We start from the raw sequence: 19,131 nt of genomic DNA, 5'->3' as shown, positions 1-19,131 counted from the left end.
TAGTGAGCAGGCAGTGTTAAGTAGTGGACACAATCTTTTGAAGAAGAGGAAAGTTCGTCCCGCACACCTTTACTCCAGAACAAAAACAATGACGCGTGGACGCTTACCATGGCTTGATTGAAATGCAAAACGCCGACAAATTCTTTTCTTTTATGAGACTTGGTGTTGTCATTATGAACCTACCACAAAAGGGCAAAGCGTAGAAATTCGCATGAAGAGTCAAAACGTTGACGACATAACCGACATTCAAAACAACATGACGTGCGAGGTGAGTATCCCCAAGGACTTCCCTGACAGTTTCAAATGGTTGCATGAACGACCTTTCCGTTGTCCTCCATTGGGGTGAGGGGGGGGGAGGGGGAGGAGGTTTTGTCATTATGAACCTACCACAAAAGGGCAAAGCGTAGAAATTCGCACGAAGAGTCAAAACTTTGACGACGTAACCGACATTCAAAACAACATGACGTGCGAGGTGAGCATCCCCAAGGATTTCCCTGACAGTTTCAAATGGTTGCATGAACGACCTTTCCGTTGTCCTCCATTGGGGTGAGGGGGGGGGGGGGGAGGGGGAGGAGGCGGCATGTAGAAAACCCGAAGCATGAAAAACACCATTCTTATTTATCCTTGATATTTTGTTACTCCAGTCTCGAAACTTTTTCGACTGGTGGAGTATCTCATAGAAATTTGCACGTGCGATGCACAAACGATAGCAGATAAGACAATGAAGCATTAACAGCATACTGACAAGTATACTTTCTTAATCAGTATCAGGTTCAGAAGGAGCATGAAAACTCAGGGTGAAAGGCTTATCAATGAAGAAATTCACTGATGATATTCTTATCCTCTGTGGAAGTGAGGAAAAATTACAAGATCTTTCGAATGGAATGAACAGCCAATTGAGCACAGAACAGGAACAGACAATTAACCAAAGAAAGACGAAGTTAATAAGGAATAACAGAAATGAGATTTTTCGATAATCTCAATATCAAAACTAGGGACATCGTAGAAGAAGTGAAGGAGTTCCGCTATCTTGAAATTAAAATCAAGCATGACAGCCGAAGTAAGGAGGACATAACAAGCAGACTAACACAGAAAGAAAGAGCATTCTCCTCAAAATACTTAACGCCAGTAGTGTTATCATACAATAATTGATCTCTTCCGCCTGTTGATGTGCATTACATTTCATTTTTTTTTTTTGTGTTAGGGTTAACAGCCGGTATCTACATCAGTTGTCAATCCTCTGCACGTCCTCCTGCATCCCGATTCAAGTTTTTGACGACTTTCCCGTATGCAGCAGAAAATCCACGAAAAGTCTCACGGAGCTTACCACGCTATGCATGAGATGTTTCACATATACAGTGTGATTCAGCTGCCCCTACCGATGTCGTTTTATGCTACCCGCGATTCTTTATCCGGCACTCAAAAACCACGCAAGGAATTTTAATATTCTCTCGCTCGCTACGCGCGAACTATTAGTCTAACAGGATTAACAAGAACTTTTTGTAGGAAATTTGATGTAGTTAAATTTTGTACTACGATACATTTTCGCTAGATTTGACATTCTTCGGTTTACTCTGTGTGTAGTAGACTGTTCATTTCATTCAATATGACCTACTCCTCGTTTTCACTGAGAATGGAAATGTCATTATCTAATCTTTTCATTGATATTGTTTCATCCTGAATTTCAGTCCAGATCCTTAATCTGTCTTTTATTTTCATAATTCCTTTTTCAATGTAGAGATTGAACCGTAGGGAGAAAAGACCGCATCCTGTCTTACAGCCTGTTTAATCGGAGCACTGCGTTCTTGTTCTTCCGTTACTACTGTTCTTTCTTGGTTCCCATACATATTGTATATTACCTATTGCTTTCCCAAGAATCTCGAACGTTTTGCAACATTTTACGTTTTTAAACGCTTTTTCTAGGTCAACAAATTGCCTTGATTTTTCTTAAATCTTCCTTACATTATCAAGCATAACGTCATAGCTGCCTCTTCGGTGCCTTTACTGATCGTCATCCAACAGGTCCTCAGTTTTCTGTTCTCCTGTATATTATTCATTAACTCGGATTCATGTGCTGTTAAGTTGACTGTGTGATAGTGATCGTAATTACCTGCCCTTGTTATCATGTGAGAAGTATAAAGATATTACCCTTCAAGTACAACGTACAACATATTTACAGGGCTACTGAGTGAAAGGATGCAATTGAGGCAATAACGCCCAATATTCCTGCGGAGCTGCTCGAAAGTATTGGAGAGTGGTTGATGGATGTTGACTTGATTCAACCCGTCTCCCAGACATGCTCTATGGGATTCAAACAGGGAGAGCGAGAAGGTCACGCCTTACGTACAGTATCTTCCGTTTCCAAGAAAACATTAACCAATCATACTCTACGAGGTCGAACATTATCGTCCATCAGTACGATGTCTGGGGGCACAGCGCCCCGCAACAACCGTACATGAGGTTCCAAAAACTCATCACGATACCTGTCAGCAGTTGAACCTTTCCGATTCACTCGTACAGTTTCATGAAGAGGTGTTAGTGTTCAAAATAATCCCTCCAACACCATTAGCGATCGTCCTCGACATTGGTCTCTTTCCACAATGTTTGGGGCTCGAGATCGTGTCCCACATTCCCTTCTGAAGGGAAACCGTCAAGAACCACTCTCCAGACCAAATCGGGACTCATGTGTGAAAAGAACATCGGCCCACTGTTCGACTGTTCATGTGGCATGTTGACGACTTCAATCAAGACGTTCCCTTCTGTAGAGACGCTTCAGAGGCACACATACAGCAGATCTCCGACAATCTGCTCTGTCGAAGCCTTCTCTACACAGTTTTCCTTGATATGAGACATCCAGTGGGTGCTGCGAGGACAAATCACAGTTGTTGTTCAGTACTAAGGCAGTTCCGTCGGGCCCTTACAGTCAAATAACGGGCCTCTCTTCCTGAAGTCACCCTTGGTCGGTCGTGCCGTCGTGATACAGTTTCGGTCTCTATAAACTGTCACCACATCCGAGAAATAACAGCACGATTCACGATCAGCCATAGGACTACGTGAGTTTGCCACTGTCCTGCTTCCATTCTTCCTATGGCCTTCCACCGCAGCTAGTCTGATATGTCTCTTCTCTGTACCATACTGCACCGTCTGTGACTGTGCACACAGCGATTGTGGATGTGCGATATCAGGCAAACACTACTCCGTTTGATAGGTGACCTGACATCATTGTTGGTGTGGTTTTCCGTTGACCGAAACGCCATCTTCCGCGCAGAACACGATCGTATGGACACCTGTTGACAGTTTGTTTGATTATATCGTGATTTAGACACAGTACGGGGAAATAGCGGTTTGTTGCTTTAATGTTGTTGTTACTCCTATCCTACTTCTGAGGAATTTGATTTCACACGCTGCTATCTATGACGCTTTGCGTCATTCCCTCTCCAACACAATCTGCAACCTTTCCTCAGCTCCCTACTGTCTTCTTTCCATTTTGTCTTTCCATACCTAACATATCCATCTTTCTCCCCTCCATCATATCCGCCATCTCCTCTACCTTTCCTATCAATGCCCCAATGCTCAAAGTTCCAATTCGTAGTCCGTTTGCCTTGACGGGTCGTTGTCTTCTGTATCTACTCTTTCCGAAGGTAGCTCTCGCTTGTTGATCCATTGTTGTCTTGCTAAGCCTATCACAGCTTCTCCAGAGCCCCGTTTGCCACCACTTTTCGGTGTTCCTACAGTGCTTTCACAGCTACCGTGTGTTTCTGGGTACTCTACCGCTGTACTTCACCCTTGTAGGCCATCTCCTACTTTGTGGCATGAATTGCTCTTCCGATAGATATACGAGAACACTGCTCATATGAGAACACTGCTCATCTTAATTGACACTTTTTTTTAGAAAAGCCTTTTTAAACTATTGATATATTTTAGTCGAAGGAGAAAACCAAAACGCCTCGCTTCTGACAGCTGGCGTCACTTAAAAGGCGATTTATTTTCATTGCTGTTTTTAATTAAAACATCAATAAAAACATATTCGCGACTTTTATGGTACTTTGTCTACATAAAATCCAATTACAGTTTTGTAATCCTTTGATCAAACGGAATTGTTTTATGTACCTCATAATAACATTCTATTAGATATTTATTTATTTTTGCCACGTGTCTAACGATTTTTGTGTTTGTATTCTTTTTGTCCTTTCCATCGCTTTCGGCTCGATGCAATCAGAACGTTATAAACACAGTTTGCATTTGACTAGAACTGGCAATTTGTGAGGATTCCCAATATTACTTGGATGCAATAGAGCATCTACATTATTAGCCATCGACATAAATTCACATGATACTTAATTTGCGTCCTAAGACGTTTCACAGTTCTGACGGGGATTTACTGACGTCATGGGATTGATGTCACTCCTCCCTAGAGTAAAAGCAGCTACCTCATGTGAAGGTCTTTCCGGCAGTAGCCGTTGCGTGGGCGGTTGTTCAAGTGAGAGTCTCGGCACACGCTCTAGCGGACGACAGATGAGCGTATGTTTACATAAGATCGCTGCATGCAGGAACAAATAGCCAAACATAGAATTAAGAAAAATGCAAATCTCAGCCATGAGAAAATGTACCAATGTAAACAGGGTGGTTGCAAATCAGAATACCTCAAGCTAGTTCTGTAAGGGACAGTCAGATGAAAACGAAGCAGATGGAAAAAAGAAAGTAACCTGTTTATTATTTACAAAGTAATAGTGATAACTGTTAATACGTCTATCCCACTGTGAGACAAGACTGTCAATGCCTTCATGGAAAAATGTTTGCAGTTGCCGACAGAACCACAGTTGTACTCAGGCATGCACCCCTCGTCGTCCGAAGCAAATCGACAGCCACCAATGTCTTTCCTCGGGGCACGAAAAATATGGAAATAGCGTCGGGAAAGATCGGGTCCGCTTGGAGTATGTGTAAGGGCTTCCCAGCGAAACTTCTGCAGCGTAGTTTAAAAACAACCTTGGCGTCATGTGGACGAGCATTACCCTGCAATTACACTATTGATCATTAAAATTGCTACACCAAGAAGAAATGCAGGTGATGAACGGGTATTCATTGGACAAATATATTATACTAGAACTGACATGTGATTACATTTTCAGGCAATTTAGGTGCATATATCCCGAGAAATCAGTACCCAGAACAACCACCTCTGGCCGTAATAACGGTCCTGATACGCATGGGCATTGAGTCAAACAGAGCTTGGATGGCGTGTACAGGTACAGCTGCCCATGCAGCTTCAACACGATACCACAGTTCATTAAGAGTAGTGACTGGCGTATTGTGACGAGTCAGTTGCTAGGCCACCATTGACCAGATGTTTTCAGTTGGTAAAAGACCTGGAGAATGTGCTGGCCAGGGCAGCAGTCGAACATTTTCTGTATCCTACAGGTCCTGCAACATGCGGTCGTGCATTATCCTGCTGAAATGAAGGGTTTCGCAGGGGTCGAATGGAGGGTAGAGCCACGGGTCGTAACACATCGGAAATGTAACGTCCACTGTTCAAAGTGCCGTCGTCCGCCCCAGTAGCTGAGTGGTCAGCGTGACGGATTGCCGTCCTCCGGGCCCGGGTTCGATTCCCGGCTGGGTCGGAGATTTTCTCCGCTCAGGGACTGGGTGTTGTGTTGTGTTCATCATCATTTCATCCCCATCCGGCGTGCAGGTCGCCCAATGTGGCGCCGAATGTAATAAGACCTGCGCCAAGGCGGCCGGACCTGCCCCGCGAGGGGCCTCCCGGCCAATGACGCCAAACGCTCATCATCATCATCATCAGTGCCGTCAATGCGAACAAGAGGTGACCGAGACGTGTAACCAATGGCACCCCATACCATCACGCCGGGTGATACGCCAGTATGGCTATGACGAATACACGCTTCCAATGTGCGTTCACCGCGATGTCGCCAAACACGGATACGTCCATCATGATGGTGTAAACAGAACCTGGATTCATCCGAAAAAATGACGTTTTGCCATTCGTGCACCCAGGTTCGTCGTTGAGTACACCATCGCAGGCTCTCCTGTCTGTGATGCAGCGTCAAGGATAACCGCAGCCATGGTCTCCGAGCTGATAGTCCATGCTGCTGCAAACGTCGTCGAATTGTTCGTGCAGATGGTTGTTGTCTTGCAAACGTCCCCATCTGTTGACTCAGGGATCGAGACGTGGCTGCACGATCCGTTACAGCCATGCGGATAAGATGCCTGTCATCTCGACTGCTAGTGATACGAAGGCGTTGGGATCCATCACGGCGTTCCTTATTACCCTCCTGAACCCACCGGTTCCATATTCTGCTAACAGTCATTGGATCTCAACCAACACGAGCAGCAATGTCGCTATACGATAAACCGCAATCGTGATAGGCTACAATCCGACCTTTATCAAAGTCGGAAACGTGATGGTACGCATTTCTCCTCCTTACACGAGGCATCACAACAACGTTTCACCAGGCAACACCGGTCAACTGCTGTCTGTTTATGAGAAATCGGTTGGAAACTTTCCTCATGTCAGCACGTTGTAGGTGTCGCCACCGGCGCCAACCTTGTGTGAATGCTCTGAAAAGCTAATCATTTGCATATCACACCATTTTCTTCCTGTCGGTTAAATTCCGCGTCTGTAACACGTCATCTTCTTGGTGTAGCAATTTTAATGGCCAGTAGTGTAGCTTCTTCTACGTGCAGAAGTTTCACTGGGAAGCCGTTACATTTATTCCACAAAGACCCGATCTCTCCCGATGCTATTTCCACATTTTTGGAGCCCTGAAGAAAGCTATTCGTGGCTGTCGGTTTGGTTCGAGTGCACGCTGGCGTACAATCATGCTTTCGGGAACCATGAACTTTGCATCGAGTTTCTGAACAACACAGGCACTGCAATTACGTAACAAAAAATAATGTGTATTTAACTGTTGGTGGAAATTCGCACTAGGCAGCTGTCAGAACACACGATTCCATCCGCGGATAAGTCTAAATTTTTTAGAGGCAACAGCACCCCGTGTGTCGGAAACGTCACAGTGACAGACTCGGCTTAAATCTCGTATTCTGCGAATAATGTGACGCCGCAGATCGGGGCGAAGTCGGTGCTGCTGGTGACAGCAGCTATTACTGCAAATGAGCAGGGCCGCGCTGGGGGACACACCAGCAGTGACGAGGGTCACGAAGAGGTCAGGCGCCGGTGACGGCCGGGAATGAGTGAGTGAGCGAGCGGGGTGGGCGCAGCGGCGCGGCGCCTGTCCGCTGCCGGAGCGCGCTGACGGCCGCCGACCCGACCGCTCCGGAAATAGTGCCAGCCGCGGCGAGACCGCATCGCATATGCAGCGCGACAGCCGGCCGCCGCTGTCGGGCCCGTTCGCCAGCCAGCGCCGCTGCATCTTTAACGGCGCGTCAGCCGACACGGCCAGCCACCGACACCTCCCACTGCGCTGACAGCGGGGCCCGCGTTCCAGAGAAGGCTGACCTGCTGACCCTCTGACTGCCACTCGCAGCTGTTATTACTGCTCTTTGGTTTAATCAGACCTCAGTCACTCCCTCGCGCAAATCACGTCTTTCCCCGTTCTCCCTAGCACGCTGTGGTTCGAAGAAGAAAATTATTCGGCCAGGCATATAGTGCTAACGATCTTCCACATCTACATTTATACTCTGCAAGCCACAACAAAAGAAAAACAAAACAAAAGAAAAGTTCGGAGTAGGTATTGAAATCCATGGAGGAGAAAAAAAAACTTTGAGGTTCGCCGATGACATTGTAATTCTGTCATAGACAGCAAAGGACTTGGAAGAGCAGTTGAACGGAATGGACAGTGTCTTGAAAGGAGGGTATAAGATGAACATTAACAAAAGCAAAACGATGATAATGGAATGTAGTCGAATTAAGTCGGGTGATGCTGAGGGAATTAGATTAGGAAATGAGACACTTTTTTAAAGTAGTAAAGGAGTTTTACTATTTGGGAAGCAAAATTACTGATGATGGTCGAAGTAGAGAGGATTTAAAATGTAGACTGGCAATGGCAAAGAAAGCGTTTCTGAAGAAGAGAAATTTGTTAACATTGAGTATAGATTTAAATGCCATGAAGTCGTTTCTGAAAGTATTTGTATAGAGTGTAGCCATGTATGGAAGTGAAACATGGACGATAAATAGTTTGGACAGGAAGAGAATAGAAGCTTTCGAAATGTGGTGGTACAGAAGAATGCTGAAGATTAGATGGGTAGATCACGTAACTAATGAGGAGGTATTGAAAAGAATTGGGGAGAAGAGGAGTTTGTAGCACAACTTGACAAGAAGAAGGGATCGGTTGGTAGGACATGTTCTGAGGCATCAAGGGATCACAAATTTAGCATTGGAGGGCAGCGTGGAAGGTAAAAATCGTAGAGGGAGACCAAGAGATGAATACACTAAGCAGATTTAGAAGGATGTAGATTGCACTAGGTACTGGGAGATGAAGAAACTTGCACAGGATAGGGTAGCATGGAGAGCTGCACAAACCATTCTCAGGACTGAGGACCACAACACAACAACACACTGTGGTCGAAGAAGAAAATTCTTCGGCCAGGCATATAGTGCTAACGATCTTCTACATCTATATTTATACTCCGCAAGCCACCCAACGGTGTGTGGCGGAGGGCACTTTACGTGCCACGGTCATTACCTCCCTTTCCTGTTCCAGTCGCGTAAGGTTCGCGGGAAGAACGACTGCCGGAAAGCCTCCGTGCGCGCTCGAATCTCTCTAATTTTACATTCGTGGTCTCCGTGGGAGGTATAAGTAGTCGGAAGCAATATATTCGATACCTCATCCAGAAACGCACCCTCTCGAAACCTGGACAGCAAGCTACTCCGCGATGCAGAGCGCCTCTCTTGCAGAGTCTGCCACTTGAGTTTGCTAAACATCTCCGTAACGCTACCACGCTTAACAAATTACCCTGTGACGAAACGCGCCGCTCTTCTTTGGATTTTCTCTGTCTCCTCTGTCAACCCGATCTTCTACACTGAAGAGCCACAGAAGCTGGTACACCTGCCTAATATGGCGTAGGGCCCTCGCGAGCACGCAGAAGTGCCGAAACACGACGTGACATGGACTTGACTAATGTCTGAAGTAGTGCCGAAGGGAACTGACATCATGAATACTGCAGGGCTGTCCATATATCCGTAAGAGTACGAGGGGGTGGAAATCTCTTCTGAACAGCACGTTGCAAGGCATCCCACATATGTTCAACAATGTCATGGCCGGACAGATTGGTGGCTAGCGAAAGTGTTCAAGCTCGGAAGAGTGTTCCTGGAGCCACTCTGCAGCAATTCCGGACGTGTGGGGTGTTGCATTGTCCTTCTGCAATTGGCTCAAATGGCTCTGAGCACTATGGGACTTAACATCTGAGGTCGTCAGTCCCCTAGAACTTAGAACTACTTAAACCTAACTAACCTAAAGACATTACACACATCCATGCCCGAGGCAGGATTCGAACCTGCGACCGTAGCGGTCGCGCGGTTCCAGACTGAAGCGCCTAGAACCGCTCGGCCGCACGGGCCTGCCCCTTCTACAATTGCCCGAGTCCATCGAAATGGACATGAATAAATGCAGGTGATCAGGCAGGACGCTTACGTATATGTCGTATCTAGAAGTATCAGAGCTCCTATATCACTGCAACTACACACGCCCCACACCATTACAGAGCCTCCACCAGCTTGAACAGTCCCCTGCTGACATGCAGGGTCCACGGATTCATGAGGTTCTCTCCATACCCGTACACGTCCAGCCGCTCGATGCTATTTGAAACGAGACTCGTCCGACCAGGCAACATGTTTCCAGTCGACAACAGTTCAATGTCGGTGTTGACGGGCCCAGGCGAGGCGTAAAGCTTTGTGTCATGCAGTCATCAATGGTACACGAGTGGGCCTTTGGCTCCGAAAGACCGTATCGATGATGTTTCGTTGAATGGTTCGCTGACACTTGTTGATGGCCCAGCACTGAAATCAGCAACCATTTGCGGAAGGGTTGCACTTCTGTCACGTTGAACGATTCTCTTCAGTCGTCGTTAGTCCCGTTCTTGCAGGATCTTTTTCCGACTGCAGCGATGTCGGAGATTTGACGTTTTATCGCATTCCTGATATTCACGGTATACTCGTGCAATGGTCGTACGGGAAAATCCCAACTTCATCGCTACCTGTGTCCCATCGCTCGTGTGCCCACTATAACACCACGTTCAAACTCAACTTAAATCCTGGTAACCTGCCATTGTAGCACCAGTAACAGATACAACAACTGCGGCAGACTCTTGTTGCATTATATAATAGTTGCCGACCGCAGCGTCGTTTTCTACCTGTTTAAATATCTCTGTATTTGAATACGCATGCCTATACTTGTCTCTTTCGTGGTTTTAGTGTATAAGAAGATTAAATGATTCGCGAAAAGAATAGAAAAATGAAAACCATTGTTGATGCTTGCAAGGTAAACTTCCCATCGCACCCCCCTCAGATTTAGTGGTAAGAGGGCCCAGTGGGAAGCCCTGTCAGAAGCTTAACACAGATCAAGCATGAAAACAGGAAGAAGGTGTACTCAACTGTGAAAAAAAGCAAAATAGAAACAGTGAGGGGTCCCAAGCTTCACAAGTGCAACGTTGAGCGAACAAGAGAAGCGACGGCGTCTTGGTAAGCTGGTCACGGTGTTGGAATGCAAAGCGGGCGAGCCGTCTTCAATGCGCAGAGGTGTGGCAGCTAATTCAGAAAATGCTTGTCTTTCTTCTACGTACGTCGCCCAATGCCACTACACCGAAGACACTTCTGTTGCCAGATGAGATTTATTTCCCATGTATGAAGACCTCTCGATCTCTTAATAGTTCCGTGAGGGATATAAGAGTGTTCTTGATTTTTCGGTTGGGATTGTTTGGGGCAAGAGAGCAAACACCAAAGAGCAAAGTCATCGGATTAGGGTAGGACAGGGAAGGAAGTCGGCTGTGCCCTTTCAAAGGAACCATCCCGGCATTCGCCTGGAGAGATTGAGGGAAATTACGGAAAACCTAAATCAGGATGGCCGGACGCGGGATTGAACCGTCCTCCTCCCGAATGCGACTCCAGTGTGTTAAACACTGCGCCAAGTCGTTCGGTTGATTTTTGGACATTCCTGCTTTACTTTCCTCATGCACCATCCGCGATACCGTCAATACTATACCAGCTTTTTGGATAGTACCTTCTTCGATTCTCCCTTGCAGCTGGGATGCCCCGGGTATGAGAAGGTGATTGCAGTGTGATTGTGTAATACCAGGACCCAGTCCAATGTACCGGCAAAATAGAATACTCTTCGTGGAGACGTGCATGGCACATGGCTGACTGCCTTCGGATTCTGAGTGCATCAACCTACAAGTTGGCGCGGCGCGGATACCATTTTGTTTGTCCCGCCAGGAGGGTGTTTTTTAATTCCATTTATGTTTTGTTTGTTTCTGATGCTACTTGCACATTATTATTTTTCACCTGGACGGCGTCATATGATGATGATGATTGGTTTGTGCGGCGCTCAACTGCGCGGTTATCAACGCCCGTACAAATTCCCAACCTTTGCTCAGTCCAAACTCACCACTTTCATGAATGATGATGATGAAATGATGAGGACAACACAAACACCCAGTCATCTCGAGGCAGGTGAAAATCCCTGACCCCGCCGGGAATCGGAAGGCGTCATATGTGATCTGAACAAATAAAAAAACGGTGCATTTCGGAGTACAGACAATGTCTTCTCGCCTGCTTTGACTCTTGTGCTTAGAAAATCCCCGACCACTTTTATGAGAATTTCACTGCCTATCTTAAAAACCGTACATCACGGAACTCTTTTAAAGAGAAATGACGAACATAGATTGGAGTCTCTCTTCTGTCGAGGGTAATGTGGCGATTCCGGGTGATGGTGGAATGATTACCGGCTTTTATCAAAGCTGGTCAATTATAGGGCCAATATCGATAGCAAACGAAGCAAAACCCACAAAAGTAGCTCCCTTGTGCCTTTTGCTTCTCGCTTCAAATGTGTCTTTGTATCGTGGTGTGACGTCCGTTCGCAACAGTGAGGTGTTAACGAAGGGACATATAATGAAAGATGATTCTGCAGAACTACTCTAATTACCATCCGAAAGGAAGTGCCTTTCGAAATGGAACCTCAAACGTTTGATGATAAGGTGACAAGTCAACCGAATCCTCCACCGGAAAACACGTCTGGTGTGTCATACATGGGAAGTGTGTAATATGATAGGACCTAATTTGTACGCCTGGTGAATGGGTGAGTGAGATATGCCTCCTTGATCGGTTTAGGTGTTCGTATGAATGTGAACGTGATCACTCCCAAGGAAATGATGGAAACATAATAGTTCGTCACATAAGCTGCAACAAATGAATGCAGCAGTTTCACAATCACACCGCTTCTCTGTGCTCTGTCAAAACATATATTTTTTGAAGCTACGTTCCGTTTCGGAAGTTTTGACTCTTGAACTCCTTTGTTGTAACAGTGTTCACATCCGTTTATTTGTTGTTTCCATTTGACTACAGAAAGAGAACAAACATTTCACTGATCAGACGGACAGTTCATAAAGTGAAAAAAATAAATAAAAATAAATGGCACGAGTGGGTTTAGAACCCAGCTCGCTTGCTACATAGTGCAACACCGTGACCACTAAAGCAAGACGCCATTGCTATTACACTCTGCTCAATAATGCACTTGTTGAGCATGGACCGATAACTGTTCCTGCTTTCTTTTCTTTCTTTTTTTTCTTCTTCATTGTTCAATACAGCTTCTTCCTGTTTTCATGCTTGACCTGTGTTCAGTTTTTGACGAGCTATCCACTGTGCTATCTTACCACTAAATCTGAGAGGGGCGCGATGAGAAGGTGTGAAAGGCGAAACGTGTTTCATTGGAAACAAAATAAACATTCAATTGCAAAAGACGAACATTTTCTTATACAGGTGATAAAATCACATCTTTTGTGATTTTAGGTCTATGAGCATTACATGGTGGTCAAAGGCATGTTTGCGCACTAGCAGCGAGTTGTGTAGCTTTTCACTCTTTTATGTTGTTTATTGTAATACAGTAATTAATCACCATTTAGAGATTGCACTTCACCCTCACGTCATGTTTCCTGGTACTGTCGTTACACACTCGGCAACACCTAGAAAGTGTCTCTGTGTCGAAGTAACTGTTAGAAATTCTCTGAATGAACATTAAATATTACAATAAATTTACAGGGGTCGCCGAAAAACTTCGATCTACACACACCAAAAAAAAAAAAAAAGTTTTGCATCACACCGGTTCCCAGAACTCCTGAAGATAGACGTTGACTGTGGATATTGTATCTCAGACACAGTCCGTTTGACTGTTCAGAGACGTCTCTAAATCCGCCCAAAGATGTAAACAACTACGCATGAGCAGCGCCTATTAGATGGAGGGGGTCCGACAGCCGATCAGTTCCAGTCATTCCACCAGGAAAGAGGGACACAGTTCGTGTAGTCTGTAGTTCAACCATGCCTGGACGGTCAATACCGCGGTTCGATCACGTCCGCATTGTTACTTTGTGCCAGAAAGGGCTCTCAACAAGGGAAGTGTCCAGGAGTCTAGGAGTGAACCAAAGCGATGATGTTCGGACATGGAGGAGATACAGAGAGACAGGAACGGCCGATGACATGCCTCGCCCAGGCCGCGCAAAGGCTACTACTACAGTGGATGACCGCCATCTACGGATTATGGCTTGCAGGAACCCTTGACAGCAACGCCACAATGTTGAATAATGCTCCGAGCGGTCTAAGGCGCTGCAGTCATGGACTGTGCGGCTAGTCCCGGCGGAGATTCAAGTCCTCCCTCGGGCATGGGTGTGTGTGTGTTAAGTAGTGTGTAAGCTTAGGGACTGATGACCTTAGCAGTTAAGTCCCATAAGATTTCACACACATTTTTTATTTTTCTTATCGATGCGGTACCGCGAGTTTTACAATAGAAACCCGTGTATACCAATGTAACAACTGATAGTTTAGCAGTGAATATTGTTCTGTTTTCACATCCATTTATGTAGATCAAACTTTTCGAGGACCGCTGTAAATTTATTGTAATATTTAATAAGTATTCAGAGAATTTCAAACAATTACGTGTCGCAACACACTTTCGAGGCGTAACAGAGAGTGTAACAATACCAGGAAACATAAAAAAAATGGCTCTAAGCACTATGGGACTTAACATCTGAGGTCATCAGTCCCCTAGACTTAGAAACTACTTAATCCTAACTAACCTAAGGACATCACACACATCCATGCCCGAGGCAGGATATGAACCTGCGACCGTAGCGGTTCCGGACTGAAGCGTCTAGAACCGCTCGGCCACCAAGGCCGGCGAAACATAACATGAGGTGGAAATGCAATCTCTAAATGACGATTAGTTATTACAAGAAAATACATAAAAGAATGGTAAGCTTCACAACCCGCTGTTTGTACGGAAACGTGTCTTAGATCACCATCTAATACTCACATAAATAAAATCACAAAAGATGTTTCCATTATATTTATTACGTATATAAGAAAAATGTCTTCTTTTGCAACTGAATGTTTGTTTCCAACGAAACAGTCTTCACCTATTCATACTAAACATCATCAGTGGTTTTCGTTTTTCAACTCTTACTTATAACAGCAATATCGTAACGTACCTATGCTGCACCAATGGAATTTTGTTTTTATTGTACTGGCACGACATACACAGAGCCCAAAATGAAGTAACGAAAGCGGGAAGTCAAGAAATACAAGAGAAGAGGAAACCTTTTTCTTCTGAGTTTGTACCACAGACTCGATAAATTCGAGGAAAGACACCATCCTGCAGTGTTGTATTTTAAAATCGTACTTTATTCGGCAGTACTATTTTCTGGCGTGGCCTATTTTCAAGTGCATCTGTAACGGAGGTGGATACATCGTCCTTGTCTCTTCAAACAAAATCGTGTGCCATGCGTAATTGTGCATAGCACGCGATTTTTGCATCGACAAGAGAAGATCCACGTATGTTGTACAGAGTGAACCAGAACCCCGCCGACGAACTTGCAGAGGCCGTTAATATGAACGAAAACAGCAAGAAAACGTTCAGTAAACATGGGTTCTAAAATCCTTATCTTAGGAGCTATGAGCACTTGTTCGGTAGAAGTATCAGTAGCGAAGATGAGCAAGTCTCGTAGCTCTTAAGGTATGCACTTTAGAGCCCATGTTTACTAAACTTGTTTTTCTTGTCTTGGTCCAAAGTCTTTCCTCGAACAACTCACTGGCTGCCATGCGATGAGAGTAGGGTAAATGAGACGAAATTTGATAGCCCAGAAAAGCAATATGTGCCTGTGTCGATTGCAGAATGAGATGGGGTTTTCTCGTAGAGTAGGCTGACGAGATCTCAAAGAGAAAGAACCAGGACACTTGTGTTTGTACTTTATACCTAACTTCATTACTAAATTCACCTTTTTTTCAATTATTGTGATTCTTTCAAATCGATAATAGGCTTATGACAACACAGCAGCTGAAAACTGTATAGCTAAAATATATCTTCATTTTGTGAATTGAGAAGGAATATGTAAGTACAATACACATAAATAAAATTCTTTTCTTCAGATATAAAGACTGATGAACACTTTTTATTGTAATACCCTGGATATATTGTCTGCAATATTTAGTCACTTAGTAGGTACTTAGGTACAATTTGTTAATCCTAAGAACTGCGTAATATTAATACTCAGATACAGACGAAATATTTCATACTAAAATTTAATATTTTATTTGACAGTTGATGCTAGGGCAATTGTGCATACATGCCTAACAAAACATATGTTTGTGGATGCGGTCCGCCTTTAGCAAAACACACTTTTGTTTTTAATCCCAAACATGTTTCACCGCAGTTGCAGCATCATCAATGGGCTTTTATTTTAAGGCTGTTAAAGAAAGTTCTTTACTGTTTGTATACATGTAAATATTAGTTTTTAAAATCGTAATTACAAATTTTTGAAGAACGCATAAAATTATGTATTCAAACCTTTTTACCACATGGTGTGGTTTTCTTGACGTTTGATGTTTTTATAGGGCCTGTTTTCTTTCACAGTTTGTCAACTGCAACCATATACAACTTAATGTAGACAAATTGTTTAAGTAGAAATTACGATTTGTAAATAGTATGGCTATGCATGAAATTAATTAATTCTATGTGGAAGGTTGTGTGTAAAAGGGAGGGGGGGAGGGAGAGGGGGAGAGAGAGAGAGAGAGAGAGAGAGAGAGAGAGAGAGAAGGTTGCTAAAGGCGAACCCCGTCCAAAAACATATGTATTGTTAAAGCAAACACGGACAAAAGAGCTTCAACGTAAAGACGATTATGCCTAACAATATTCACAAGGCACCACCAACACATGCCGCATCGCTCACTTTCTTCACAAAATTGACTACCATATGGCTGCAGTCCCATTAGGAGAAAAGTGTTAAGTGATGCTTCTTTATACTTCGTTTGGCTTTGATTTTACTTATTTCGAGCGCCATAAAGTGGAATGTCGGCATGTTGGAGGCGGGAGAAGGAAATGCCTTCTTTCCTTTTCAGCATAGTGCTTACTCTTTCTTTAGGCACAAGACGAGTTAAACCAAATGCAATTGAACTATCGTAGGTATTGAGAAGCTAAATATTTCTATAATGTTCCGTGTCTTACAAAAATATGCAATTAAATGATGCATTTTGTTTCTAGATTAAAAATCGGCACAATTATATGTCTCGACGTTTACGTGAAACGGGGACTGTACCGCCAAACCGGGACGTCTGGTCTGCCTGTCACGGTACAAAAACAGCCCGCTGGACAGCTTGACAGCCTACCGTAACCTCGTCAGGAGATTCCAGTAGTTTCCCCCACACGGGTATCATCTGCTCGCACCACACCACGGCAGTCTCAAAAGGCACTCTGCCTCACCTTACCATAAGACATTTGTGCCTTAAAAAGGAACGTCGTTTCAAATCGTACACTCTAAGAAATATAACTGCATAGGAAAAGCAAAAATCTAATTACAGCTAATTTTGAAAATTTTTCACAAATTGTACAATATGAAGTTATTGTGTTTTATGCTTACGTCAAGAAACATGAAAAAGTGAAAATAATTCGCAATTGTGTCCTTCAAATTTAAGGAAAATGTGTTGGACTTGAAATATTTGATCCAGCAATTTGTAAAATGTGCAAATAAAAACGATTAATGAGATAAATACGTAATTAACCACTTATTTTATTATTATTATAGAAGAACATTATCTTTTAATGCAAAATTAAATTTTTCACAACAAACATTCTAATGTACAGAATGCTGAAACGTCCTTCTTGCTGTTAATCAACTTAAACAGGATTTATACCAGTCTAACATGTTATTATTGAAAACTGTTCTATTGCACAATAAAAATATTCACATTAACCATTTTGATAAAGTTGCCAACAGGAAATCAAACAGCTGTATATTTTCAGAAGTTATTTTATTTGCACGACTAACTAAGGTTACCAACCGTGCACAGGTAGAGTGACGACTCCAGCGAGCGACCAAATGGTGTAAATTATCCTGAAGATGACCCCGTCGCGGGTTGAAACCGGTTGGCGGCAAAATAAATAATGCGATTGTGACTGTCATTTTGAATAATTGCTACGAAGGTATTATTACAGACACGTACGATACCGTGACGTGTTGGCACAGCGTACACGGCTGACACTTGTCTTCTGCTGTCTGCTGGGTCTTCACAGCTCCCATGGCGTCTTCTTGCAATGTTCATCAAATGAATACGACTCATTAAATATGTGCCTTCGGCATCTTTTGATAAAATTGAGAAATCCTCATACAGCTTCCGGATGTCACTCTGCCTCAATGGTTGGCATGCATACCGGCATTTGCAGGAAGCCTGGATGGAAAGAACAAAGTGGGGTCAGCAATAATAATAATGAAGGGGTTTAATGCAAGCAATCAGTTGGTTATGTTGTTATATTTAACAAAGAACTGATTGAAACAAACCTTGTCTGGAGATTTATACACTTCCTTCACTTTTGGGATGTTCCTTGGTATCTTGGCTCTACAAAATTCTTCTGAAACAGAACGCCAACTACTGTGCAGTTACATCAGATGCCATCTAGCAGCGTCAGTGGAAACTACAAGCAGTTGCTCTTCATATAGATCTCTCTCAAGGCCATTGGAAATGGCCCGTAGGACATTTTCAAAGGAAAATTGAAATATTGACCAATCTGGAACTTAAACCCTTTTCTTTGTCAGCTCTTCAATTAAATTTCTTGTTTGATGTTGAAGTTTCACTACATACCATTTTAAGCAGAAGCTAGTTTTTCAAAAATTTAAATATCTAAGGCGTCTTATCTCGAGAACCACATGTTTTACAATGATATAATTTTGAAGTTAAATTCGCTTGTTTATGTGAATACCGTCTGCAAAATGTGTTGCAAGTACAGTCGCTAGTAAAGAAGTAATAAATTAAAACGTCATTTCTGATGTTCAAGGCTTTGCATCAACAGAGAAAATTAGTAAGCGATTTTTTTCCCTTTCGTGATTTTGTGGGGGGGGGGGGGGGGTGTTAGCGAGAAAAAGTTTTCGTAAAGGTCTGAAATTATGTGTAAACTTTGTTGGAATTCGCTAAGTGCTCTCATTCGCAAATACTGGATGAATAAATTTCGGGTATTTGTGCTTCGTCAGTTGTGCTGCGTCGAGACACACACAGTTTCTATTCGTATTGCTTGTCATATTGCGTTAAACTTCTAACACAAGATTCTAGCTCTTACAAAGTAGATTACGAATGCATTTTTAATTTTTATTTCGGTCAATAGTCTTGCGAAATATTGAAAGTCAACTTTTTCTTGCCCCTGGAAGCCGTTGGATAGGCAACCTGCAACTGCTTCTGCGTTCCGCGCTCCGAGACAGTTGCTTAGATGAAAGTACTGTTTGAAATGATCTCGCGTTCCGGCTTTAGTGTGAGGCAGTGTTACTGCAGGAAATAGCGCGATTTGATATTCCCAGTTCGCAATTTCCTTCCGCGTGAGGGGTGCCCGCTTCCGGCTCTGGCAGATTCTGTTCACAGCTAATTTCTGCGCAATTGACAGTTCCCAATTCTGTTTTCCAGTTGACGGGCGG

General features: G+C 43.8%; 1 protein-coding gene across 1 annotated transcript in view; it reads left to right on the top strand.

Moving 5' to 3' along the window:
- Window positions 1-19,131, top strand: part of LOC126188512 (ecdysone-induced protein 78C) — a 733,752-nt gene that overhangs the window by 638,850 nt on the left and 75,771 nt on the right. The window lies entirely within an intron of this gene.

The sequence above is a fragment of the Schistocerca cancellata genome, chromosome 5 (genome assembly GCF_023864275.1).
Source record: "Schistocerca cancellata isolate TAMUIC-IGC-003103 chromosome 5, iqSchCanc2.1, whole genome shotgun sequence".
Classification (NCBI taxonomy): Eukaryota; Metazoa; Arthropoda; class Insecta; order Orthoptera; family Acrididae; genus Schistocerca; species Schistocerca cancellata.
Note: the sequence above shows the minus strand (reverse complement) of the source record. Positions and strands in the feature narration are given on the sequence as shown.